Source organism: Danio aesculapii, chromosome 3, assembly GCF_903798145.1.
Source record: "Danio aesculapii chromosome 3, fDanAes4.1, whole genome shotgun sequence".
In the NCBI taxonomy this organism is placed as follows: domain Eukaryota; kingdom Metazoa; phylum Chordata; class Actinopteri; order Cypriniformes; family Danionidae; genus Danio; species Danio aesculapii.
The window spans coordinates 46,652,499-46,680,331 of record NC_079437.1 but is presented as its reverse complement, the minus strand read 5'-3'; the positions used below and the strand labels follow the sequence as shown (position 1 = coordinate 46,680,331).

Here is a 27,833-nt window from a genome sequence, read left to right as displayed (position 1 = left end):
GATTCAGTGTGTCGGCATTCATCAACCTGTCATACTGAGCTAAGCAAAGACAGTTCATGTTTCGCCACAAAATGGCGACAGAGACCGCATAATAAGCTGTTATACAGCCATATTGTGCTGCTACGAGTGTGATATTGCTCATAAACCCACAGCTTAATGACGTAGTTGACCAGGTCCTTCAACTACTAGTTTTTTGTGCTAGTATTAGTCTAACTAAGGGTAAAGTGTATGAAAGATCATTTATTTCTGCAGTCCAACATGTATTGTTTTTTTTTTTTAATTGTAACAGCTTACATCATACAGTTTTTAAACCGTATGGTATTGCGTGTTTTTAAATGTAAGTGCTTATATTAACATCAGCGAGCCTGTGTTATAGTGCAGACACCGACTGTCAAGTGAGAAGTTCGGGGGGCGTAGTTGATTTTACATCTAGTGTTTGGTTGGAACCTCGATTCTGCAGCTCCTCCTCTGTCTCCGTCCGACAGTCCTTCTGCGCGTGCTCAGGCTCCAATTTCAGCAGTCCTTTTTGACAGTTTGTGCCCGTCACGGAGGTGTTTTGCCCTCAAAGCGTTCAATGGAAAATGGCGCTGTCGCGTCGCCCATATTTTATACATTGCCCTATGTATTGTCATTGCCCTAAACCCAACCGTCACAGTAGCATGGACGCTACCTTAGTGGGTGGGTCGTTTAAGAGTTCCAATTTGTAGGACAAATAGAACTAGAATTTTTTTTATAATGCTGGCCATTAGGTCATTAAATAAGTCCAGGGGGAGGGAGATGCACCAACACAAGGATGTATTTTATGTTGTGTGGAAATATTTTGTTAATGTGTACATGGAACTTTGTCTGTGTTACGGCATCTTGCTGCAATTTTAGTTTCCCTAAATGAGAAAATAAAGTTGAGTGTGGTATAAGGTCCACTACCTAATTGACAATCGCCTATGTCATCACGCTGCAGCTAGGACATCTTGCTTTATTATGTACACCTGCTCAACTGCTTGTTAACATAAACCTATTTAGCCAATCATATCGCAGCTGCATGGGTTATTTAGGCAAGTAGGTGTGGCCAAGATGATCTGCTGAAGTTAAAGAATGAGCATCAAAATAGGGGATGAAGGTGATTTAAGTGCCTTTTAACATGGCATAAAAACGTACTGATAGTCTGGTCTGAGTATTTCATAAACTGCTGATGTAAATTTACAAGAAACTTCAGAGTGTAAATTTTTCAATCAATCCTGCCGCAAAATATCCTATATAATCCTAGCAATATCATTTTAGGAGTGAAGAAAATTGTAAAATGTGGTTGAGACTGTCATGAATAACTTCAACATTTAGTAAGAGTGACAATTGTATTTATCTGTAATGGGTGGGTGCCTTTAAGTACTTGATTTCATGAGTGCTCAGATCCTCTTTTATTGCAAAGCTGTTCACACACAGCTCTAAGATGGATACTCAAGTCTGCAGTTTCAGCACTCTAGGCTATCCAAAAGGGGGAAATAAGATTTAGAAATAACGAGAAGAGGTCTTAAATCTCCAGCTGCAGAGTTTGCATCGAGTCTGTATAGTGAGTTCAGAGCTTACATGAGAGGCTCATGACTAGATACGCTGGGAAAAGGAGGATTTGGTTGTGTCTCATGAGTAGTTTGTAGTCTTGGTGTATTCTGATGAAAGACAATGCAAGAGGTGCTGCCAATGGCTGACTGCATGAGGCTGAGGTGCAGAGCTGAAGCTGTGTGAATGTCCTCTAAATGCACAGGACACTCGCTGTGCTGCAATGCCTGCTTTACACCTCATCCATCATACACACACGCACACACACACGCACACACACACACACACGCACGCACACACACACACACACACATAAACAGGGCAACTTTAAAAGGTGTCCAATACATGCTAATTACTAACTCAGATATTTTAATATGAATGTTATCTAAAATTTAAGCTTTTGGATTAGGCAAGGTCACACACTGTACATGTACAAGCAAATGAATGAATGAATTAATTAATTAATTGATGAAATCGTCACTTTATTTTCCCATAGAATCATTTCTGTCATGAACACTCTTGGGATCTAGTATGGAAATTAATATGAATATGGCTATGTTGATGTATTTGGTCTTGACAATGTAGATCTGCTACGCTGCTGCTGCCCTGATTATTGAAGAGCAAGTACAGAAACGTGCTACTGCCAGTATATACACAGATTGCCGTATGAGAATATGACATGTCGCTGCTGTTGCAAACATAACATTATGTATATATGTAACCCTCGTAGCAGATCTAAACACAGGTGGAGCTAGGGTGGAGGAGGGTCTTTCAGAAATTTGACTGAATATTTTGCACAAGTAAACATTTTAAAACATTTTTTTGAAAAAGTAAATGTTTTATGATCCATAAATAATTTTATTATACTGATTTGATGCATCCGAGCTGACATTATCAAGTAAGTCACTCATTTTACAAAAGAAAAAAAAACATGCATTGAGGGTCCAAATGTCAGTGTGTGACAAAGGCTATTATAATACAGTTAGCATGACCTTATGATTTAAGCTCCAGTATGGGATTTTGTTTTTAGATTTTAAAAATATGACATATCCACTGATCACCAAGTTAGATTGTGGTAGGTTGGTGTGCTGCAGATTTTAGCTTCAACCATAATCAAACACACCTGAACAAGCTAATTAAGCTCTTACTAGGTATAATCGAAATTTCCAGGTTTGTTGAGGCAAGTTGGAGCTAATCTCTGCAGGACACCGACCCTCTAGGATCATGTTTGGTGACCCCTGCTTAAATCATTTCCCACAGACAAGAGTGACTTTTTTTCTGAATGTCAACACAAGGGCACTTGTAAATCATTCAACAGTTCAGCAAAGAACTCAACTCAATTTATTTCTAGAGCACTCAACCAATCACAATGGGTACCAAAGTGCTGTACATAAAAATACATAAAACATGCAAACATGCAAGAAGCCAAAATACATAAACTCACAACACATGATTAAAAGATAAAGAAAATAAGAAATGACCTGAAATTACTCCAATGTGGGAGAGTGGAAGATCGTTCCCAAGTCTTGGAGAGTTGCTACTGAAAAAGCTCCATCACCTTGACATTTCAAATGTGATCGCGGAACTGTCAAATAGAGTCGATCCTTAGAGCGAAGAGGGTTGATGTATATTATTTAGCTCAGAAATATATTCCCGGGCCAGACCATGGAGGGATTTAAAAACATACAAACGTATGCACAGATTGAACAAGTTGGATTTTATAAATATTTAAGTGTCTGGCTTGATGATAAGTTGATTTATAGTTTTCATATCGATAGCTTTTTAAAAAACTCAAACCAATGTTAGGTTCTTATTTTTGTTTAAAAAAACGTTTACCCTTTGCAGCTCGAAAATGTTTCGTTAAGAGTACACTTCTATCAGTACTGGATTACGGAGATATACTTTATATGCACGCATTTCTGAATGTTTAAAAAAATTGGATATTGTTTATCATAGTGCCTTAAGATTTGTCACTGGTTCAAGTGCACACACACATCAACTTTAAAACACACACATTACATCACTGTAATGTATATAAAATGACAGAACAAACCTCATCACAGTCAAGGAGAAAACAACATATTTTTGTTTTAATTTTTAAAGCTTTAATTGGTAAATTACCACAATATATATATATATAATTTGTTGGAGTACTGTTCAGATACTTACAATAACAGATCAACAGATATACTCTTACTTGAGATTATATTTTCTTCACACAGAGTTAGGTCGATCTGCATTCTCTAAGTAAGCTCCCAATGCATGGAATGAACTTCAATATACTAGATATAAAATTCGGACCATCTATCACTAAATTTAAAAATATTTTAAAGACTGTCAATTTAGAACAGTGCACATGTTTTAACAATTTTTTTGTGTGTCTATGTGTTGTAACATGTATCTTTATTTTATTTTTTGTAACTTTGCCCTATGCTACCTGTCTTGACTTGGGTGCATTTCTGAAAAACATGGTTAGACAACTACAGTCGCAAGTTCCTTCCTTACAAACATAGTTCGTTGATTTGGTGTTTCATAAATCCATTCGCAAACTGAGTCGCAAACTTGTATGCTCGCGACTATACCTCTAGAGCTGTAGTTAGAAACATAGTTCCTGGCTGTGTACTATTCCTAGTTATCCACCTATGCCCTAATCCTTTAGAACATTCTAACATTTAAAATTGGAATTATAAAAGAAAAGCATTAAGGTCATCTCTCTTAGGTGTAATTTGTTTTCAAAGTATTTTACAATTCAGTTTTAACGATCTTCATGTTTACAGTTATGCTCCCTTCGCAGTGCACTTTGAAAACATTGATGTCATTTTAAACAGCTGTGGCTCATGAAGAAAGCTATACAGTAGGTGACCTATTATTTAAAAGTGGAATTTATGTTACGTCTACAAAGCTTATGAAAACCAAAAACATAGCATATGTTAATGCTTTTAATTAATAGGGTATTTATTAAGTATCTGTACTGTATACATGTATATGTATTTCTGCAGTGGTTTACAAGTGTCAAATTGTAAAAGTAGACTTTTCAAAAAATAAAAAATAAATGAACAATATCCTACTTCATAATAATAATCATCATCATCATCATTTTTATTAATATTATTATTATAGTATGTTTTTTTAATTCCTAATAAATAGTAAATATTACATTTCATTTCTTAATAAAAAGCCTCAATATTTATTTATTTATATGATTAATGTATGATATTAGAATATGTGTTAGCTTTTGTAAGTGATTTTATGTTTTAGAATATAATAAGTAATGTTCTCAATATTTGTAAAGGAAACATAGGCTCTATATGTGCCATTTACATATATTTCAATTAATATGGAAAACGAGTGCATGTTTTTACCAAAACTAATATTGGATTTTTTTTTAAATGCGTGTGCTTGTAAAACAATAGAATTTGCACAAAGAAATTATGGGGTTCTTCTCTAAAGAAGTTGTTACCACCCCGTTTAGAGTGTCATTATGGGTGTATTATTTTACATTATAACTAACATGGTTCAAACGATGGATCTGCGACAGAGAAACTACGGTTTGGGAAACACTTGTCACTACCATCATCATTTCATCATTATCATTCTACCAGGACTCCCTGGTAGAAGAGATATTGTTTCTCAATGGGACATTCCTGGTAAAATAATTAAATAAATGAAAATAGTTCACATAAAACAAGAGCAGAACATTTGTGCACCCGTAGGTGTTTCCTACAACCCTATAGTGTTTTTTTTTTTACTGACTTAAAGGGAACATAGTTTACCTCTTTTTTATGATTTAATATTAATATTATGGTTCTTCTAAGTGTGCCAGTTTAGGTTCAGTTCAAACCACAATTCAGATTTTTTTATTATAATGTGTTAAAAAGTGTCATGTTGGGGGCGTGTTCACAGTTCGCTGATTTATGGGTGTGTTGCTTCACATGTAAATTATTTTTGGCTTCCCGCCAATGTAACAAGGGGGCGGGGCCATGAGCTCACCCGCTCTGCGTTTGCAACAGAGTCTGACAGGCAGACGGAGAAGGAGAGAGAGGATCACCATTCAGTCATACATGTATGACTCTGACACAGACCAAGCAGAGAGTACAAAATCATTTGTGTCTTTGTACAGTTTTACAGCCAACTGTGTGCTATTTTCAATTGCCGAGCTTGTACACAGAAACTAATAACCACGCACACTGAATTAACTTTGACTGAGGCACCGGATGCGCCGCTCGAAGCCGCGACACGGCACACCAGACACTCTCTGTGGTGCACCAGAAGAATGAAGTGTCCCGAATCGTCGCGCTACGCATTTTTGAATTCTAAACATAGGTTTCTGCAGCGGTCCGCGGCGCCCAGCCGTCGACTTGAGTGTACCCTGATAGAAACCTATGTTTAGAATTCTAAAACGCATGCTAGTTAAGATCACAGTCTGTGATCGCGAGAAATGCAAACGGCTGAAGTATAAGGTAGACTCAATGAGAAGTACACATGTTTGCAAACCTACCTAAAGATACAACCAATAATTCCGATTAGAGCGATAATGTGGAGAATATTGCTCTTGTGTTTAGCCCAATGAGCCTTGCATCTAAAAATAGAGCTAGGGTGTTCCTTTAGTGATATTGCTTCAACTCACGCTGAAAATGGCAGACGTGAATCAACAAACTGAGGATATGATGACGCGCCGGTCAATCAATAATGGTGGGCGGGGGGACCGCTCTCCTACGTCAAGTAGCGGTCGATTTGAAAACAGCTCCAATTGGTCCACCGTTTTTTATGTTGTTAAATTGGAAAAAAAAGCACTGGGTGTGCTTATATCACCCCAATATGACAGTCTATACACCATACATGCACATATGTCTGTCCAAACAGCTTGAAAAACTCCAAACAGCTGTTTTTTTTGCCATAGGTGCCCTTTAATACAGTTTTGGACAAATCATTTGGTAAATAAAATACTTTTCATATATAAAGACTATTAGTATGTGTAATTACTTTGATTAACTATATAGCAGGCGAAAACATCATAACAAATGTAACATATTTTTCTTTAGTGGTTACTTTAGTGATCAAAAAGTATTTACTTATAAATTATGTGTCTACTCAAAACAATATGCAACCTGGAAACAGTTATTTTATTTACCTGTAAATTAAAAAGTTGTTTTAATATGAATGTTTTGAATAAATGATTTGTCCTTTTCTTTTGGATACTGGATTTGTCTGCTACTTTTGACACCAATTCTCCTGTCAAGCCTCATGACAATGGGCATCTCAGGAAACAGACTTCAGCTATCAAATCTCTCAGTTACAGTAGTTTGTTCTTGGTGTCTTGGATGGGTGATCTAGTTACTGGGGTGCCTCAGGGCTCAGTTCTTGGACTATTTATCTTCTCTATCTATAGTACATGGCATCATTTGGATCTGTCATTCAAAAACATGTTTTTTCCTATCACTGTTCACCTGATGACATTCAACTCTTCCTCTCATTCCATCTTCTCTCACTCTAGCTGATCATATCTCAGCATGTCTGACAGACATTTCTTGCTGGCGGAGGGACTACTGCCATTAACTCAGCCAGATCTGCTTTTGACTAGATCATGTACATTTTCCTTGTGCAATATTGAGAAGAATAATTTCCTACTGGAGCATGTTCCTCAACTTTTGTCCAAGCTTTTGTTCTGCTCAGACTGGACTATCGTAGTGCGTTCTTGGCAGGCCTTCCATGTACTCTCAAGCAATTTATCAAGAAGGTGGCAGCGAGAGTGGTCTTTAACGAGCAAAAAAGAGTGCAAGTCACACCTTTGTTCATCATTTTACACTTGTTGCCAATTGCTCATTGCATTAAATTAAACGCACTGATGTTTGGTTAAAAAATAGCCACTGGCTTTGCACCCCTTTATCTAAATTCATCCCTTCAGACTTTTTTTTTGCCATACAGGAGCTTTTGTTCTCCAAGTGAGCACTCATTTCAAAGAAATAAAATTACATTCAAGGTCTTTCACCTTAAATATTCCCAACTGGTGGAATAACTTGCCAAACACTACGTTCGCAGATGAGTCTTAGGGCCAGTTTAAAGAAACGGTTAAGGACACTGTGCAAAAAAATGCTTGTCTTACTTGTAGTTTTTGTCTTGTTTCTAGTCCAACTATCTAATTCCTTAAAAAAATCTTAAATCAAGATGCATTTTCAAGACAAGTAAAACACATTGTCTCACTTTAAGAACTAATATGTCAAAATTAGGTGAGTTTTTCTTTATAACAAGCAAAATAATCTGCCAATGGGGTATGAAAAATAATATTTTTTCTTTTGGCATAAGATTATTTTGCTTACGCCCTTGGCAGATTATTTTGCTTGTTTTAAAGGAAAACTCGCTTCATTTTGGCATATTATTTCCAGTGGTGTAAAATAACAAATACTCAAATTACTGTAATTGAGTAGTTTTTTTCCCAGAAATTGTAATTTACTAAGTAGTTTAAAAAATGTGTACTTTTACTTTCTCTTGAGTACATTTTTAGTGCAGTATCTGTACTTTTACTCCACTACTTTCCTTCAACCCGCAGTCACTACTTTATTTTCTCTTGTCTATAGGGATTAGAAAAATCAGTCCTGCGATTCCAATCAAATCATAAATCGCATCATAATGAACTACCTCAAGATATGGGAGATTTAAAATTGCAGCAAACTGTTTGGAAGAATTAAAAGTGTCCAAGAAGATGTCCAAAATCTTTACACGCGTTGACCCAGAGACTGTTTAGATGCATGTCACTGATGAGAAGATGACGGCTGTTTACTATATGATGACTGAAATAGCCTTGTGCATGTTTTACAGTTCATACATTCAGTCACTGTTATCCTTGTCTTTGCTTTGTTGGTTCAATTCTCTAAGTGTGAAAAATAAGAGTTGTTTGGAGAAAATTGTGAACCTAGGAGGAAAAATAACAGGGAGAAAACAGATGACCATGGCTCAGTTATACCATAGACAAGTTTTGAGTACAGCTCAGAGTATTCTGTCAGATGATTCCCATCCTATGCACCACAAGTTTTATCTTCTCCCTTCTGGTATTCGATATACAGTATAACTCCTATTAGTAAAACAAATCGGTTTAAACTTTCCTTCATCCCCTCAGCTGTACAGTTTTTAAATTTAGGGTAGAATTTGTATTGCATAATGTACTTTTGTGTATTATATGTGACATGCTTGTATGCTGCAACCAAATTGCCTTCGGGAAATGAATAATGACTGACTGACTGACTGACTGACACTCAGCAGGCACAAGACATCAACATGACCCAATGTCGTGGGGACGTTGCATTTTGTTTAGAAATAAAAATCGGGTTGACATCAGAACTCAACATCAGGCCAACATCAATGTCCAATGTCCAACCTAAAATCAAACAAATATCAGCAACAGTGTGTGGACATTACCACCATGACGTCTATTAGATGTTGGATTTTGGTTGCCACACCTGAAAAAATGTCAGTATTTGACATCAATATGACGTTGGATTAAGATGTTGACTCGAATTTGTATTTTGGTCACTTTCTAACACAATCTAAAATCAACCAAATATCAATGTCATTTGACGTTGTTACTGGACATCAATGTTGGCCTTAGACACTGACTATACATTGAATTTTGGTCACCTGACATTACAACCTAAATCTAACCTAATATTAATGTTTTATGTTGTGTGATTGCTGGACAATAACTAAATGCACTACAAAATGTTATGTTTGCACACATCCACAAATTACATGTGAATGCATCAGCTTTTTACAGCATAATACTCACTTCTCACTACTCTTGAGCAGTGGTTCTCAAACTTTTAAACCAGCGACCCCCAATGTAAGACCGTCAAGAACTCGCGACCCCCCACTACCAAACCATATACAAACAATAAAAATAACCTTTTTTAAGCTGTTCACACTATTTTAACTATATTTGCTATACATTACAGGGCTCGAAATTAACATTTTTGCTTGGTAGTACTGGTGCTCCTAACTTTAAAAATGTAGGCGCACCAGCCAAAATTTAGTGGCTCCCACCAATTATCGCACTGTTACAAGTTTTATAAACAGATTTATTGCATTTGAAACCAACACTAATCAAAACTAACAAGCAAAAAATATATATATATGCATGCGTGAGGAAAATATATCTCAATGAAATCCCGTTATCACAAGAAAAGACATTTTTATATCATTTTATAATTGAGTGACCAAAAGATGTCACGGACGGACCGCTCACCGGCCCTGCATGCACTGCTTGACATGAATTCATAAATGAATCAGTTAACGATAACTGCGCTGTGTTCTCACGGGTGGTGTCTGATATTGCACAGATGCTTTTGACATATACCTTATTAAATGCATGGGTCATTTTAATAGCAATACCGCTCTTTTCATGAGCTGCAATATTAGTTTAACCTTAGTCAGCGCAAGATGGTGTATGTGGTGTTAAATTTTACATATAGCTGCACGGCTGACATTATCTGGCGATTAAACAAAGGATTAAATAGAACCTATCGTGCTTAAAATGTGTAGATGTGGCAAACAGTTACCTGAAAATTCCGTCCCACAGGCTTTACAGTGAATGCTTTAGTTATTTTCATAGCGGACATAGCCAATGGAAGTCTTTTATCCACTCTTCAAAAAATGTAGATGGTGGATTAACATTCAGCACATGATCAGTAATCAGATGTGCCATTATTTGTTGTTTAGGTGTTTCTAAGACAAAATCTGTCAGTGTTGTTTTCATTCTCATCTTCAGCACTTTACATTTTCGCGGTTGTAGCTCCTGTCATCTGTAGACAGGAGGCGTTGACTGAGTGATTGACAGCTGCTTTCAGCCAATCCAATCGTGTTCAGTTCTTAGAGCAGCGGGCCAATAAGAAGAGCGCGAAGGCGGGGCAAGCGTTGCGGGCTTTGAGCACCACTTGGCTTTGTTTACTGCGGCAAGTTGACATGACAAGTTTTAAACTGTTCCTGAGCGCTGCGTTTCAAGTACAAAGGTGCATTCTGCCTGAATGTGTCCTAAATACTTTATGAATTTATCAGTAATATTTTTAAAAAATCTGTAAATATTAGCTTTCATTTGTAATACTGAAAAATGTTTATTATAATCACTGAAAATTACACAATTTTTAAATCACACTCGCGACCCCTTGAAAATACTCTGCGACCCCCAGTTTGAGAACCACTGCTCTTGAGTACTTTTGAAAGGGCTACTTTTTACTTATACTTTGAGTAATATCTACAACAGATACTTTTATTCTACTTTCACCTCGTTTTTTTATGCAAGTAATGGTACTTTTAATTGAGTATGATTTTTTTCAGTACTCTTTCCACCACTGATTATTTAAAACAAGACTATAGGTTTCATTTGTCTAGAAAATGCTTCTTAATTTAAGAATTTTTAGATATCTGGACTAGAAACAGGACAAAAAATCTAAGCAAGAAACACATTTTTGCAGTGCATCTTTTTCATCAACATTTTACCCTCTAACACAGGCACATCTTACTCTTACAACCAAATGCAGAGCATCGCATCAATCAGTCTATTTTATTTTGAATTATGCGAAGATTGTTTTTAAGGCAAAATCACAATCTCACATTAATCTTTAACAACTCAGTCAAAACGAAGAGCAATCCAAAAGGACTTTTGTACAATGCCACCCACAATTTTAGCAAAATAAGTCACATGACTAAAAATGGGTAATCATTTTCGAAAGCCTCCATTTTGATAGTCCATATTGCAAATAAAATAATAATAATAATAATAATAATAATAATAATAATAATAATAATAATAATAATAATAATAATAATAATAATAATAAATTATTGGCTAAAAACATTGTGACAGTGTGGATGAAAGGCCAAAAGGCTAAAGAAAATGTATTAGTGTGGACATGGCCTTAAATGTCCTAAATGAAAACACCAAAATAATATTACTTGTACAACTACTACTTGTAAAACTACTAGTTTTTAGACCACTTTATAGTATGTTTTGCTTTAGATGTTTTAAGGTGCTTTCACACTTGCTTCAATTGCCTGGACCAAACCCAGGTTCAACTGCCCCCCACACCCTTGCCACTTCCTCAGCCGGTGTTCACACCATCTTTCTTTCCCTTCTGAACCCCGGTACACTTGCGTCATTAAGCTGCTGTTTTGTGTACAGCTGTTCCTAAGTTCGGTCACGAAAGCAGTGCAGCAAAATGGAGATGTCTGTATATCACGGTCATTCTGCTTTTACTGAATCTTTTGCTTTTGTTACCAAAATCAAAATACAGAGAGCCACTTGCTTTATCTGCTGCAAAAAAATATGAAAAATGTTCATAACATCACACGATGTCTGCAGAAGTCGTTTTTGGTGAGGACAAGCAGACATTATCACTATTTGCACTGGGTCAGTCCCGCTTGTCGCCAAGGTAGGTGATACCAAAGACATGGCACTTGTATAGCTTTGAATGGGGAAAAGTGTAACGGTCAATATGGCAATGAAGCCCCGCCTACTAGTACAGGAGCCAATCAGCAATTGTTATAGACTGACGTTAAAAAAAAAGCTCGGAGTAGACATGTGTTTTTATGACAGTCTGGTGGTCAACAAATACACTGGAACCTCAGTGAATACTTGCTTCATAGGAAATATATACAGTCAAAGGAAATATATCCACATAAAGCTTAAAATCTCTACTTTTAAATCAACCAAGTGCACTTGAAATCAAAGGTTTTTGGTTACGTATTCTGTATAAAACAAACGCGAGATACACTCCATCCTGTCAAATGCACATCACATGACAGAAACTACTTGAACACCCACAAACTTGTAAACAAAGAGGGGCTGTCATTTCTGGAGGAGATTCACCATCAAGACCAAGTTGTGAATTACTTCAGAAGAGCAGTGCTATCAGACAAAGCGTTATTCAGAGGATTATAATGTGTAACACTGCCATAAATGAGGTTGGTATCGAGATCTCATTCCTTTTGAGTGCGCATGTACATTAGCTTTGACAACCTGAAAATATGCCGATTTTGTTTGATTCGCATGTTTAGAAACTAAACTTAAAGAGACAGTTGAAGCTTAATTTTATTGGTGATTCCAAATATGCAATGTAATCATAAGCTTGGCAAACAGTTTTGGAGAATTTGGTGTTTCCCCATTCAGACCGAATGCCCGAGTATACTGCCCGAGAGGTGTTTCAAAAATGGCCACCGAGTGAAATGGCTTGCCTTAAAGGGACTTTGGTGATACACAGACATGAATGAACATTATGAAAACTAAAGTTTGTTGTACAATTGGCAGTTCACTTCCGTTATTTGGTACGATTGCATTCTATCAGAAGTGAACCGTACCAGAGTTCACACGAACCATACCCCAGACCACCTCTTTCAGGCGAACACGGGTACGGTTCGTGGATGAGCACCCGAGACCAGAAGCCACGTTCAAACTAGCTAAACGTACCTTACTCTGATGTCAAGCGAACCTGGGTGCAGACCAAACGTGCTAGTGTGAAGCACCCTTATGCCCAATCCCAATTCTACCCCTTTGCCCTTCCCCTTACCCCTGGTGTCTCAATTGTCTTTAGCTTGAAGGCGTAGGGCTAAGTGGAAGGCGTCAATAGCCTTTCGAACGAAGATTTTTCAGGACCACTCTTGAAGCCAAGGGGTAAGAAAATTTCCCAGAATACACCAGCCACAATGGCAGTATTGATGAATCCGGAAGTAAGGAGATCCACAAATTAGTATTTTTTGTCATTATTACGAATTTTTCCAACAAACAAGAACATATTTTAATATATTCATAACCGCATTTGTGTTTTACTGTCATGCTTAAAAAAAACAAAAACGCAAAAATAAAAATTGCTAAATTTCGCGATCTATAATCCCTAATAATAACTCCTGTACAGCAGTCCCACAACATTCTGACATTCGATGACACTGGAATACCCTGTCAGAAAAGCCTAGTGGCTGGGAATGAGCTTTTTACAGTGTCTGCTGTAATGTTAGTGTTGTTTTCATGTGTTTACATAAATGAATATGGCCACTGTGTACTGTAAATGCGCAGTATAGTTGCAATCTGATTGCCACATTAGATGGTTATAATAACATAATATATGACTTCAGTGATATCTTGATGATAAACACCAATAAATAACGCAACTGGAATAACTACAGCAGTCACGATCGTCGATCTCAGATGAAGCAAGAGATTGTGATGACATATGATGACGTGTCCAGGTGCTGTAGTGCTGTCCCTATTCTTAGGAGTAAATTTTGAAGCTCATCCCCTTCACACTTGGTTTTAAGGGCCAAGGGGAAGGGGTACAAAAATAGAATTGGGATTAGGTTTTAGTGTATTAGGCATAAAACAAATGAAATGGGAATGAAGCGGCAAGTTAATTCAGCTTAAAGATTATTGACCTTATTCTTCAATGCAGATGTGCACTCATTTTTGCGATTGTTTTAGAACTTCCGATTTAGTTGCCTATGGGAGAAATGACTGAGAATAATAAACGTCAGGAAACGGTCAAGCTACTAAATGTTTGCATGACTATACAAACAAAGTAGAATAATATAATAAGAAAATATCAGTTTGCAACATCAAGAAGCGTAATGAGCTGTTTTTAACCTCTAAAAATAAATGGAAGTGAATGGGGAAGTCTTGAGCCAAAAAAATTCAAATGGATATGCCTGCTCGTATGTAGAGATTAAGGTGAATAAAAAAAGCACATTAAAAACTGTAAGGAAGAACAGACGGATTCATTCTTCAGGACACGATTAAGCAGGAGGTGAAGCAGATGAATGAGAGAAAGTGTGAATAAGAAAGCTGATGGAGCAGAGCCTTTTAGGTCATAACTCCAACATACTGTAATGTTCAGAACTGCATACGAAAGCACCAGGAATCTTTTCTATTATGACACGTGAAGATTTACTTCATAATACAATGACCTCACCGCAGCTTACTTTAAGTATAACAAATGGTTTCATCTTATTTGCCACAACTCTTTTGTACTCATTCATACTCTGTAGATAAATATTTTTTTAGAATAAAAACCTACCAAAAACAACCCCGGAGGTCCTTGAAATTTAGTAGAGTAAATAGGTGTTGTCCAAAAAGACACATGACTCCCCACAGACCTTCAGACGTGGACATTAATTCCCAGGCCTTCAGGACAAGAGCTGGGCTTCATGAAGCTGTGGCTCAACGCTTTCTGTGGCATCAGTAAGTTACAGCCTCGTCCTCTGCTACGAGTGGACAGTGTCTGCCAGAGAGCTCATATTTTAACAATTGCTGATGCTTGATAGGAAGGAAGCTCGGAGGGGAGGAAGGGCCACCTGTGCGCCTATTTTTAGCCTCCATCTCTCTCTTGGTGTTGTTCTCATGTACACGCACCCATCCTTCTCCTGGCTCAGCATAGCATAGGTTTCCAGCTGAGCTGTTCCTTCCCTTGTGTTTGTACGCTTTAAAAGCACGCAAGCGTAGCCACGCACTACAACAATGCCCTTCACTGCTGTGACCAGCTGCTGACAGCTTTACATGGTTGGAGATGTGCCAGTGTTGACACTAACGCAAAATGCATTGGCTTAAGATGTCTGCTTGCTTGCAGGTTTGTTGGTTTGTTTGTTTGTTTGTTTGTTAGGTGTCTGACTGTGTATGTTAGCTTGTTTCTGTATGTTTGGTTTGTTTCTATTTTGTTTGTGTTTATTGGTTTGTGTGTTTGGGTATATATGTACTTGTGCTTGTTTGTCTGAGATTGTGTTTGTTTGCATTTGTGTTTGCTTAATTGGGTTTGTTTTTTGTCTGTTTGCTTTTTGTTGTGTCTGTGTGTGTGTGTGTGTGTGTGTGTGTGTGTGTGTGTGTGTGTGTGTGTATGTGTGTGTGTGTGCGTGCGTGTGCGTGTGTGTGTGTGTGTGTGTGTGTTTGGTTAAGTTTGTATTTGCTTGTGTCTGTGGGTTTGTTTTTTGTTTGTTTGTCTGTCTGTTTGTTTGTTTGTTTGTTTGTTTGTTTGGTTGGTTGTCTATGTGTTTGCTTGAGTGTGTTTGTTTGTTTAAATTTGTATTTGTTTGTGTCTGTGGCTTTGCTTGTGTGTGTTTGTTTCTTGGTTTTTGTATTTGGTGGTGAATGTTTGCTTGTTTGTCTGTGTGTTTGCTTAATAGTATGTGTTTGGTTGTGTGTGTTTAAGTTTGTATTTGCTTGTGTCTGTGGGTTCGCTTGTGTTTGTTGGTTTTTGTATTTGGTTGTGTCTGTTTGTCTGTGTGTTTGCTTAATTGTATGTGATTGCTTGTGTGTTTGTTTGTTTAAGTTTGTATTTGCTTGTGTTTGTTGTTTTGTGTATTCAGTTGTGTTTGTTTGTTTGTTTGTCTGTGTGATTGTTTAAATGTATGTGTTTGATTGTGTGTGTTTAAGTTTGTATTTGCTTGTGTTTGTTTGTCTGTTTGTGTGTCTGTGTGTTTACTTAATAGTATGTGTTTGCTTGTGTGTGTTTGTTTAGGTTTGTATTTGCTTCTGTCTGGGTTTGTTATTTTTTTCTGGGTTTGTATTTGGTTGTGTCTGTTTGTTTGTTTGTCTGTTTGTCTGTCTGTGTGTTTACTTAATAGTATGTGTTTCCTTGTGTGTGTTTGTTGGTCTTTGTATTTGCTTGTGTCTGTGGGTTTGCTTGTTTTTGTATGTTTGTTGGTTCTTTTATTTGGTTGCATTTGTTTGTTTGTTTATTTGATTGTTTGTCTGTGTGTTTGCTTAATAGTTTGTATTTGCTTGTGTCTGTGGGTTTGCTTGTATTTGTTTGTTAGCTTGTTTGTTTGTTTTTGTATTTGCTTGTCTGTTGTCTGCTTGTGTGTTTCTAGTGTGTTTGTTTTTAGTTTTTGTTTGCAATTGTGACAGTTTGTGACAGATTTGCTTGTTTTGTATTCACGTGTGCTTGTTTCTGTTTGTGTCTGTTTGCTTTTTGTGTGTTCAAGTTTGTGTTTGTATTTGTTTGTGGTAGTTTGTTTGTGTTAAGTCTGCTTGGGTCTGCTTGTTTTTTTGCGTCTGTTTTGTGTTTATGCCTGTTTGTGTTTGTAAATGTTTATGTCTGTTTCAGTTTGTTTGTCGATGTCTGTACAATGTATGTACATAGTAAAAAAAATAAAATCTGTACACTAATGGAATAAAACCTCCGCTAATGAAGAGATGTGATGCAGTGTTATTAACTTTTTTATATAAATATTAAAAGTTAAAGTGGATTTTTTACAATTATTTTAATGCGTTTGTTTTCAGTTTTTAAATAATTTTTCATCTTATATTTATATGTTGTTTTTATTTTTTTACTTTCTTATTTTCAATAACCAAAACCAATTGTTTTAGTTTTTAGATAACAACAACAACACCACCATTTCAGAAAGGGAACATTATTCATCAGACACTGCTGTGTGAGGTCATCTGAACAGGCAGCACATTTTTCCTCTTTCTCTCACTGGCTCGAAAACACAAGATGCAGCTGCATTTGCTTCAGTGGATGAGCTTGTATCAGTAGGAATCAGAGGATAAACAATGAGCACTGGAACGTTAATGGAGGCACTCGTTCAACTCCACGACAGAATTGACCTTTACACACTGATATAGAGCAGAGAACATCAGACTCTAGCTGAGACAATGGCAACGCAGGACAACTGACATTTAGGGAAGAATACTGGGCCTAGTATGGGGTGGGATGTGGGGAGTGATTCACATTTGTACCAGTTTGGCCTTCTTGGACTTTGAGAACCATCAAACTCTGGATATGCCCACAAACATAGTGAAATTCCCATAAGTGTCATGTTGACAATCAGACTATGTAGCTAATGAAGCTGTGAAGAACGTACAAAATGTATACTGTAAAAAACAACTTGTTGACTTTGAAAAAGTGAGTTAACCCATTGCTTTTGAGGCAATTGATTAAAATTGAGTAAGCCTATTGCTGTTAAAACCATTAGTTGACTTCAAAAATTTACTGAACATTTTGCTTTTAAGGTTATTAGTTGACTACTTAAAGAGTGCATAAACTAGGGATGCACCGATATCATTTTTATTAGAACCGAATTAATCTCGATACCAAGTATCGACCGATACAGATCCAATCCCGTTACTGTGCCGTTTTTTTTTTTTTATTAACGTAATACAGTTTCTATAGTTCTGGTGATAAACTCAAATAATATATCTTCTTTAGTAAAAATAACAGACCTGTAGGCCTGCTGTATATGACATATGGCACAATCAAACTAAAACATGATGCTTGCTATAAACTATGGGCTACATTATTTGATCATTCATTTTGACATTGATATGATCTGTTGTGGACCAGCTTATGTTTCCTTTTTAATATTACGATTTTTCTTTAAAATCTGTAATAGGCTACCACTATTGACCCTAATCGTTGGTAAAATAATCAGCCTTAGCAAAGCCTGATATTTTCCTGCAGGTTTAAAGCAGACTAAACTAAACCGTCTGAGGTCAGTTTTACTTAACAAAAATTCCCTCGCCTAAACTCGCCGCGAGTGAGATGGAGAAACTGAAAGCATGTCTGAATTATTTATTTTTTTTTGTCTAAAAAATTGTCTTTTTGAACAAATTTTGTTTGTTATAGTTTGTTGGTTATTTTAATGTATTTTTGTTGGTCAGTTATCTACAAAGTAAACAAGAACATTTGAGGTGAAGTTCAAAACAAGGTCCGCTTATATGCTTCAGCACGCAATCTGACAAACAGGTCTGTTAAATAAAATTTTAATATATGTGTATATCTATAAAATTACAGTGAAATATTCACAATTTTAGAGTAGCTTATATTAGGCTAAATAATTTTCGGTTAATGACAATTCATATGCGCCTGGCCTTCAGTTTCACTTTGATTAATTTAATCACCTACTTTGACCACAATGAGCCAGGCTTTACAAACTATTCGCAGCACTTAAAGTATTCAGATCGAAAGAATAAACTCAGTCGGAATGATGAGAGAACAGAAACTTATTGTAAGAATAATCTTATGGAGCAGCGCATGAGCCGGTGCTGAATGAAGCGCTTGCATCACTGAGACACAGCGCGCAGCCCTCCAGTATACAGGCACTTTTAAAACAGCAGCACAAAGGAGAGAATGAGTGCGTTGAGGATCTTTCCAATGTATTATTGAGCCTTTTCTAATTTAAAGTTTCAGGTAGGCCTACTTTGTGTGTGAAGAGCTGGTAATAATCCTACTCCAGTGTTGTGAATGCGATCTGCTGATCACAGCATTCAGACACAGTGCAACATGATTTGCAAACAGTAATGATGTCCATGTTGCAGGTCAAAATTAACCCATTTAATGCAAAACTAAATGCATTTCTCCACTGATTACTTATATTAACAGGAACAAATAGTCTTGGAGTCAAATGGTCATGAACGCAACACGCAGTTTGAATTGTGAATGAATGGAGAATGATTGACAGGCGCAGCAGCGGGAAGTGCTGAACTACATATGAATTTAACCATGTGAATATTCATCTGTGCTTCACATTAAACTATAAAATGGCTTCAAAACATTTAGGATATAGTAGGCCTACAAGACAACTTTCTAGTGCCTTATAATAAACTACCTTCATGGCTTTTGTTGGCTTATAAATTACACAGAATATAGCCCACGTGCAATATTGGATATGGATCGGTACCAGCTGGCCGATACCCGATCTAGCAAAAATATTCAGTATTGAACCGATATCCGATCCAAGTATCGGGATTGGTGCATCCCTAGAGTAAACTAAATTTCAAAGCCATTAGTTGACTTTAGCTAAAAGGTGAGCAGACATGTTGCTTTTGAAGAGAATAGGTGACTTTACTTAAAGAGCCCCTATTATGTTTTTATTTTTACCTTACATACAGTGTGTAACACAGCTCAAAGTGAATGAAAACATCCAGCTGAAGTTTAAATCAGTGTTCATTCATTCATTTTCTTTTTAGCTTAGTCCCTTTATTAATCAGGGGTCGCCACAGCAGAATGAACCGCCAGCTTATCAAGCATATGTTGGGATATCACTGGGAAACACCCATACACTCTCATTTACACACACATGTACTACGGACAATTTAGCTTACCCAATTCCCCTCTACTACACCGGAGCACCCGGAAGAAACCCACGAGAACACAGGGAGAACATGCAAACTTCGACCTTCTTGCTGTGAGGCGACAACGCTATCAACTGCGCCACCCCTAAACTATTGTTTGTCAAAAAAAAGAAAAAACAGTATCGACTCAGAGTCGTTTCAATGATTGCTTTAAAAAGTGAGTAAACCAGTGGCTTTTAAAGCAATCAGTTGACTTTACAATGCCTGAACTCATGCACGCCCACAAACAAACATAGCGGACTGGCTAGAAAGGTTGTTTCATTTTCATTCAGGAACAAGTTAAAATTATGACCCATTTAACCTCACAAACCACCGTGATCTGATGCTGCTTTATTCACAACATGATGCATGTTATACATGTTTTTTATTTTACAGTAGTTGAACCTATTAAAGTTTTTAAAAAGTTAACTAAGGCTGCAACTATTGGGGCAAAGTTTATACAAAAGGTCTTAAAATATTATTTTCATTCAAAGTCATTTTACATGTTTAAAAATATTATTTATTCTTGTGTTTAAAGCTTTTGTCCTTACGCTACTTCAGTGTCTCAGAGTCATTCAGAAATTATTATTAAATGCTGGATTAATGCACAAGAAATTTTTTATTACAACAGTTTTGCAAACGCAGTTTATACCATTTCAAATATATATTTTTGTGCATGCTGTATAGAGCTGTGAACCTACACTGGTCTCACGGTTCGGTTACGATTATCATGCCATCGATTCGGTTCAATTCAGTGAAAGACTGATCCAGCAAACACACACGCCATGAAATTGTGCACAGTTTCTGCGTTTTTACGTAGTTAGAGCGCTGTAAATACTCGTGCTCACCTCCCTCACCATAGTAAGCTACAGCGACATAGCGCATATGAGATAAATGACGTCAGAACACAATAACTGGTTAAGATTATTACTGAACCGATACCGAATAGTCATACAGCAAGTAATACAACAAGCATTTAGTTTGGGCTAGCTTTTGCAGCTGGACATTGCTTTACAATTTTCTTGGTGGGTGTGTGGAAGAGTCTCTTTTTGTCTCTAGTTGAATTATTTATGTCCATTTTTACTCATGCATAGAGCTGAGATGAGCCAAAACAGACTTAACAAAATGTAATTCATTGTAATGTTTTCTTTGAATGAGGGAACAGAATAATTTTCACATAGTTGGTAAGTAAATATCCTAGCCTATAAGACTGGTTACTCAAAAGTCTTGTTCAGGCACATTCAGTGTGTTTTTTAACATTATTTCAGCTAAATTTTTTTCTCCAAAACTTACTAACCATGCATAATTCAATGCATTTTCAAAAAAATGCAAGCATGTATGTCAATATTTCTCACATATTATTGTAGCACAGTTTGTGCTGAATACAAATAAAATACATTTTGGCCATGTAATACTATGTAATAAGTAGCTGAAATAAGCACAAATGTCAGGGCATGTCAAAACATCTTAGGGGCCCCAAAATCACCTCAGAACCCTGAGGGTTAAAAGTGAGTAAACATGTTACCTTAAAATTATTAATTAAACGAACTTTGAGCACAATTATAAATATTAAGTTTACTTAACAGTTCTAAATTATAATGTGTTTACTCACATTTTACTGAACTTGCTTTTCAACATTATGTACTAATCCATAGGTTCATTGTGATTTCACACAGTGGTGTGGCCACCATTTTTGTGACCAAACTGTACTATGCTGTCAATCTGCTGTGGTGCTGAAATAGCTGAATTAAGTTATGTTGCTTCAGTAGCGTCAGTAAAACTAAAAACTTTTCATTTACATAAATGTGTCCTGATGCAATTGACAATAATGCTTTACCAACAGGCTATCCAGTTCCGTGATCATGCTTCCACTACTAGTCTAATGTTAGCTCTTTGTGAAGACAGCATAAAGCGCACCGCTTGACTTACTGATTAAAAGCACAATGTTTTTGTTATAATTATGGTTAAACAAATAAAATAGCCCTTTAAATATTAAACAATATTTTACTCTTATTTGCACGACCTAAAATGGAGTTTGCTGCTACTTGTTGGTTTTTCATTGTCATAAAAAATACAAACGTGTATACTGTAGTGCTGGATTGTAATCTAATTTAATTAACAAACTGTCAGTCACATGTACTGTAGATCGCTGTGGTGAGCGACCTGTCCAGAAATGCCCTGGGATCTGTTTTCTGTATTTGTTGACGCACTTATGTGTTGTTCTCCCTCATGTGGGTCTGTGTGTAAGAAACATGCGGGCGCCATGTACGATCTGCTGTGTTTATGACACAAATAAATATTGTAGATGTCATGTGTTAATTCCTGAGATCTACATCACTTTCTGTGATCAGGTACAGTTAATCTTCAAATACACTTTGAATGATAAGCACATCCCGATGTGTAGTAGTGATAGTCTTTACTGTAAATGCCCTGAGAGCTTCACTGCTGTTTGGAGTGGATTATGAACAATTTAGATATGCATTTCACCAGTGTTGGAGGTTATTACTAGACTTTAAGGTTCAGCAGATCACCAGAATGTGTTTTCTTTAAATACTGTTGTTTTTGGGTGAGTTTTCTGATCACTAGTAATAGGTTTTATCTCCTAAAGTGTGTGGCCATGGCAAACAGTAGTGAAGCCGTGAATAAATTTACAGAAAAGGACGTTGAGGCAGGTCACATATTTGAAAGAACAAAACACAATTCGAGGTATCTAATCTATCTAATATCTTTTTTATTATTAATTCATTTATTTATTTGTTTATTTTTTAAAGATATTCCGATTTTGATTTGCGATTTAATTTTGTAGGTACGATTCAGCTCAATATTCTGTGCTTCTTACTGCTAAAATGCAGTATATGTTAGTTAAAAAAGGAACTGAAAAGATATTAACTTACTTTAACATTTATTTAAAATTTATTGTTTATAAATAAACTTAAAAATTAAATGCTAATATTTCTCTAAAGCGAACAGTAATCAGTTATGGCATTAGTTATCTCCTAGTGCCTTCATGATGTTTTTTCATATGGTGTAACAGCTGCAAACAACTCGTAAACAACTGAAATTGTACTTTGCTGTTGCTAGCTACTATATTAAGTGTATATGGTAATGTTTTTAGTTGACTTTTTAGCAAGACACTCCTCATATAGCCACCTGTGGTGCTTTTTTAGGTGCTGGTTGTTGTATTTCCTAATGCTATGGTGACAATTCTGCGACAGTTATTACAAATGACCTGTTTTTGCTTGGTGTCTGTGGCTTTGAAAGCAAAATATTCCTGTATTACTGACGTGCTGTTTTTCTTTGATATTAATTTGTCTGTTAATGCAGACGCCATCATCCCACTTGTCCGCATGTTCTTGTTTGTTTGTTTTATTGTAGGTGTTCCGCATATAGTTCGATTGCGCAATTCTTATGGGGCAGAACGAAAGTGCACTCACTCAATTGGCTAGTAAGACTTTGCTCTTGGTGGGGGAAATTATATAATCTCTCTCTCTCTCTCTCTCTCTCTCTCTCTCTCTCTCTCTCTCTCTCTCTATATATATATATATATATATATATATACGCAACCTCTTGAGATTAGCTAATTTCAAATTGCGATTCGATTTCGATTAATCGCACAGTCCTAGTTTATTCATTACTAAAATACCTATTTCATTTAGTCTCATTTAAATGGTTGTGGCTGTGGTTGAGTGTGATCATATCGGACACAAATATGGTGGCGAGCGTAGCGTAAGTGTTTGGTTCCCATGAATAACGTATAAAACTGGTACTATAGCTGTCACTGGGTCCGTACAGTAAAAAAAAAATAATAATAATTTAAAAATATTTTTTAAGTATAACCCAGTAAGAGTTCATGAACATTGCACCGTTGCTCTGATATATATCCTTTTGGCAAGGTCACAAGATCACTAAAGCAGCGTTACGTCAGTTGCACAAAACATTACTGACATAAGAAATTTTATGGAAAATTTAATGTAAAATTTTATTGTCATCGTCATTTTCTCACCCTTGACTAGTTGCAAACCAGTTCAAGTTATTTTGTTCTGTTGAACACAAAATAAGATATATTGAAGAATGTTGGAAACCTGCAACCATTGTGCTTAACAAAACAAAAGTACTTTAACTGGTTTGGAACCAATCAAGGGTAACTAAATCAAGACAGAATTAAAATTTTTGGGTGAACTATCCTTTTAAATTCCAGATTAATGTTTTTTTAAACACCACACCACTATCAGGCACTACAAGAAAAGGATTTTTTTACAACTTTGCAGCAATATGAAAGTTGTATATTATGCATACCTGTCAACCCTCCCGTTTTTCCCGGGACTCTCCCGTATTTTACAGTTCTATTCCGTTATCATCCTGTAAAGGTATTTTCCCGTATTTCTCCTGTATTTTCAGTCTTTCTCTGAAGGGTGACAAATAAACCGAGCCCCCCCTATAAGTAACCCATACCGCTGAACCACCAGGGGCCGCCCTTGCTCCTAAATGTGAGTCTGTTCTGTGCTTTCGCTTTGTTTGGGCATAGAAAGACTTCGAAATAAATTTAAAAATGGCAGGATTCACTTTCCTTTTCATCACAGGTGTCATCTCCCCTTCATATGCAATCCTCAAAACAGTCATATAGTGGTGCATGACGGTCAGGTGACGGGCTCCATAGTGATAAATAGACGCTGTTTCCCAAACGGATTCTGTACACGCAATTTGAAGCGGAGCAAAAGTCTGGGTTTTGGGTTCTTATTAAATAAATAAGAGACTCATTCTTGCTCTTTAATCTGAATGTGTAAGTTATACAGTGAAGAAACGGCTAATGAGATTTGATAGCTTGATTCTATTTCATTATAATAGCTATTAATTTTAATAAGTTGAACAATTTGCTAATGTATTTGCTGCTAATGTATACTATTTAATTTTCTTTTGTAAAAAATAATAATTAAACATATTATTGACCATTTAACTCAGTAATAAGTCTTTTTACAATGAAACCTCTCCAAATAAACATATTTAGTAATTTGGGGACTTTAAAAAAAAAAGGGGGGGGGGGTCGGGTCGATGGAATTACTTATTATGGTGGGCATATCCCTTATTTTATTACATCCCAATGCTGACAGGTATGATATTATGGCTGAATGCTTAGGAACCAACAGCCAATTGTGTGCATCATATCCACATATTTTGACAGTCTCTGAAACACTTTTCTATAACAGGCATTTCAGCACTTTGTTTCTCAATAGTCAACTTTTCTCAACAGTGCCTATATGGAATACAGTTAAATAACAAAACTGCAAACAAGAGTTTGATTACATCAATGAAAAAAAAAATCACTTAACATAATAAATAATATTTTAATACACATGCTGTAATTAGCTTAGCAATGGCACCAGCAAGCTCTATTAGAATCTAATGTGAGATGAGTCTCCTGTGCACTCGAGCAGTGCTGTTTGAATTATGCAGAGTCAGTAATGCATTCAGTTACTGTAGTTTGCTCTGCTCCAAACTACAACCCAATTTGCCATATTTGTGCAGCTTTCTCCCGATCAGTACAGAATATTTGAAAAAAGTGTACAGATTCCAGCAGCCCTTATCGTGGCCTTTGCAGAACACACAAAAGTAAACAAAAAGCATTCTTTTCATTAAACAGCCATTGCTGAATCAGTGGAAAAGTGCTGTGGTCTGTTCATTGCCCTGAAGAAGAACTGATGCTGACAGCTGCCTTCTGTCAAACTAAAGAGAGAGAGAGAGAGAGAGAGAGAGAGAGAGAGAGAGAGAGAGAGAGAGCAGAACTGCTACTGGGCGTTAAAGCGGCTGACAGAAATGAACACATTGAACCACATGGTGATTCTGGGGAAGGAATGTTTCTTGGTGAAGGTTGAATGAGGGTGGAACAAACAGGAACATAATCAGCAAGTTTCTTTTTTTATGTTGCAAAGCAGTGAACCACTAGTTCAGCACAATGGCATTGGCAACCCATGGTTCTGATAACCACAGTAATCAGCAGGACTGTGACAACTGATGGGGAGCAAGCAATCATTAACACAGTGTGTAGGACACAATCTTCTCCCTCCGTACTAACTAAACACTTTCTTATCAACATGGCCAAAAACACGGTACAGTTCTTTGTGTGCTTCGCCCAGGTGAGAGGGCTTGACATACCACCTGTAGAAGACAAACTCTTTTTCTCTCCATATGCACCAGACACCTTCTGATAATGAGCAATCATTAACACCTTTTTAACATGCAGAATCACTGAAGAGAATCAGAAAACTAAAACTGACTTCAGTCAGAGCCTTGGATAAAATCAACTGAAATAAAACAAATAAAATTTCTCAAAATCTGAGCAGAGGATCATTCAAAACTGCACAAAAAGCATCAGCAGTTCCGGTGTTGATTGGTGCACCCGGACTGCACTACAACATGAAGCCTTTTGTGTATTGTCACTACTATTGAGATTTAGATGTTGAATCCTCACTGAAGAGAAACACAAAACTAAGACTGACTTCAGTCACATCTTTAGATGAAATCAACTAAAATAAAACATAAAATCTATTAAAATCTCAGCAGAGCAACCTTTTAAAAAACTGCACGAACAGAATCAGCAGTTTCAGTTTAGATTGGTGCATGCGGAACGCATTATAACATGAAGCTTTTTGTTTATTGTCACCACTGTTGAGATTCATTTGCTGATTTTAGATGGGCATGTTTTTCTTATTAATTAAATGCCATAAGTATAAAGTGTTTCCCTGTTCCATCAAGTTATTTGATTATAATACTACTTTGACCAACAGAGGTAAACAATATAAAAATCACACATAATTTAGTGTGATTTATTTTAACACACAGCCTTTAAAACTGTCATTTGTCATTTAAAATTCAATCCGGGTTTTTATTATATATATATATATATATATATATATATATATATATATATATATATATATATATATATATATATATATATATATTTATTTGTTTGTTTGTTTGTTTGTTTGTTTATTTTTCATAACCGAAATTGGGGGGCGTTTTGGGGGCCACCATACAAGCGAAAAAAAATTCCAGAATGGTGTTGGAGAAACTAACCCACTTAAGTCTCGCAACACAACACCCTTAATGATAAAATGTTGAGCAAAACTGTGCAGAGCAATATGAGCAATATGAGCAAAACTGTGCAGAGCTGCAGCCCTCCAGGATTTGAGTTTGAGACCTATGCCTTAGACAAACTGCTAGTCTCTGTTCAGGATCAATTGGTTGACAGAAATTGGTGGTATTCTTTTTAATATGTTTTTTTTCCAGTATCTCTAGAAAAGTTTCAAACTGAGCCATGAACATTGTACATCTAAAGTAAATTTTGAATCGGTACACATAGTCCCGAGTCCATAGCTCTTTGAAAGGGGGTTGAGCTCTCCTTCCTCTCTCTGCAATCTAAGGATGGGATGAACCCAATATTTCCTTTCTTTTTCTTTTGTTAAGCAGGGCGCAGACAACAAAGTCATCTTCACTACTTGAAGACTATTTGGTATTGTTTTGTGAAATATTTTGCAAGTGTTGAATTAATACGCATTAGACTTTGTTTGAAAGTAACTTATTTTTCAGATTTGTGTTTTTTGTTTTGTTTTGTTTTTTCAAGTGTGCAAAGACCTTTACCTTTAGTCTATGGATAATACCTTATATTCAGATAATTAATTTATGAAAACCAAGTCATTATTAATAATTATTAAATATGACTTGATTGTATTTTTTCTGGTTTTCTGTACCATTACAAATGTGCTTTATAAACACAGCAGCTAGAAAAAAATTATGTTAAAAAGTCAAGGGTCAGGAGGCCAAAAAAACAAACAAGTAATCAAAATGGTAAATTTAAATGAAATAAAACACTCTTTGTGTGAGTCGTGTAAGTTCATTCACTATAAAAACTAGACGGTTGTTTGATGATCCTCTGCTGACATTTAATTTAACGCTCAGGATTTTGCTGTGTATCTTTGGGTGAGGAAAACAGTAAAAGACACAACATAAGGAGCACATTAGTGCTTCCTAACTTTTCCGCATTGTTGATTCTAGATGTATTCTTACATCTTACAGATTTCTGTGTTAAGAGGGTAATAAGCCATGAACTAAAATAACAGTAATTTACTGAAGTGGGTGGATCACTTTTGGTGCTTTGCTCAGTTTGATTTAAATGACTTAAATCATTGTTGTTGTTTTTTTTTGT

The 27,833-nt window shown here is 36.3% G+C and overlaps 1 protein-coding gene across 2 annotated transcripts in view; it reads right to left on the bottom strand.

Moving 5' to 3' along the window:
- aatka (apoptosis-associated tyrosine kinase a) overlaps nucleotides 1-27,833 on the bottom strand; it is a 126,872-nt gene that overhangs the window by 75,364 nt on the left and 23,675 nt on the right. The window contains exon 1 of one of the 2 annotated variants that reach the window (XM_056454133.1): nucleotides 14,601-14,930. The exons of the other annotated variant lie outside the window; for it this stretch is intronic. The gene's annotated coding sequence lies outside the window, so the exon portion shown is untranslated. Of the gene's footprint in view, nucleotides 1-14,600; nucleotides 14,931-27,833 lie in introns of those variants that run through there. 2 annotated transcript variants of the gene reach the window in all.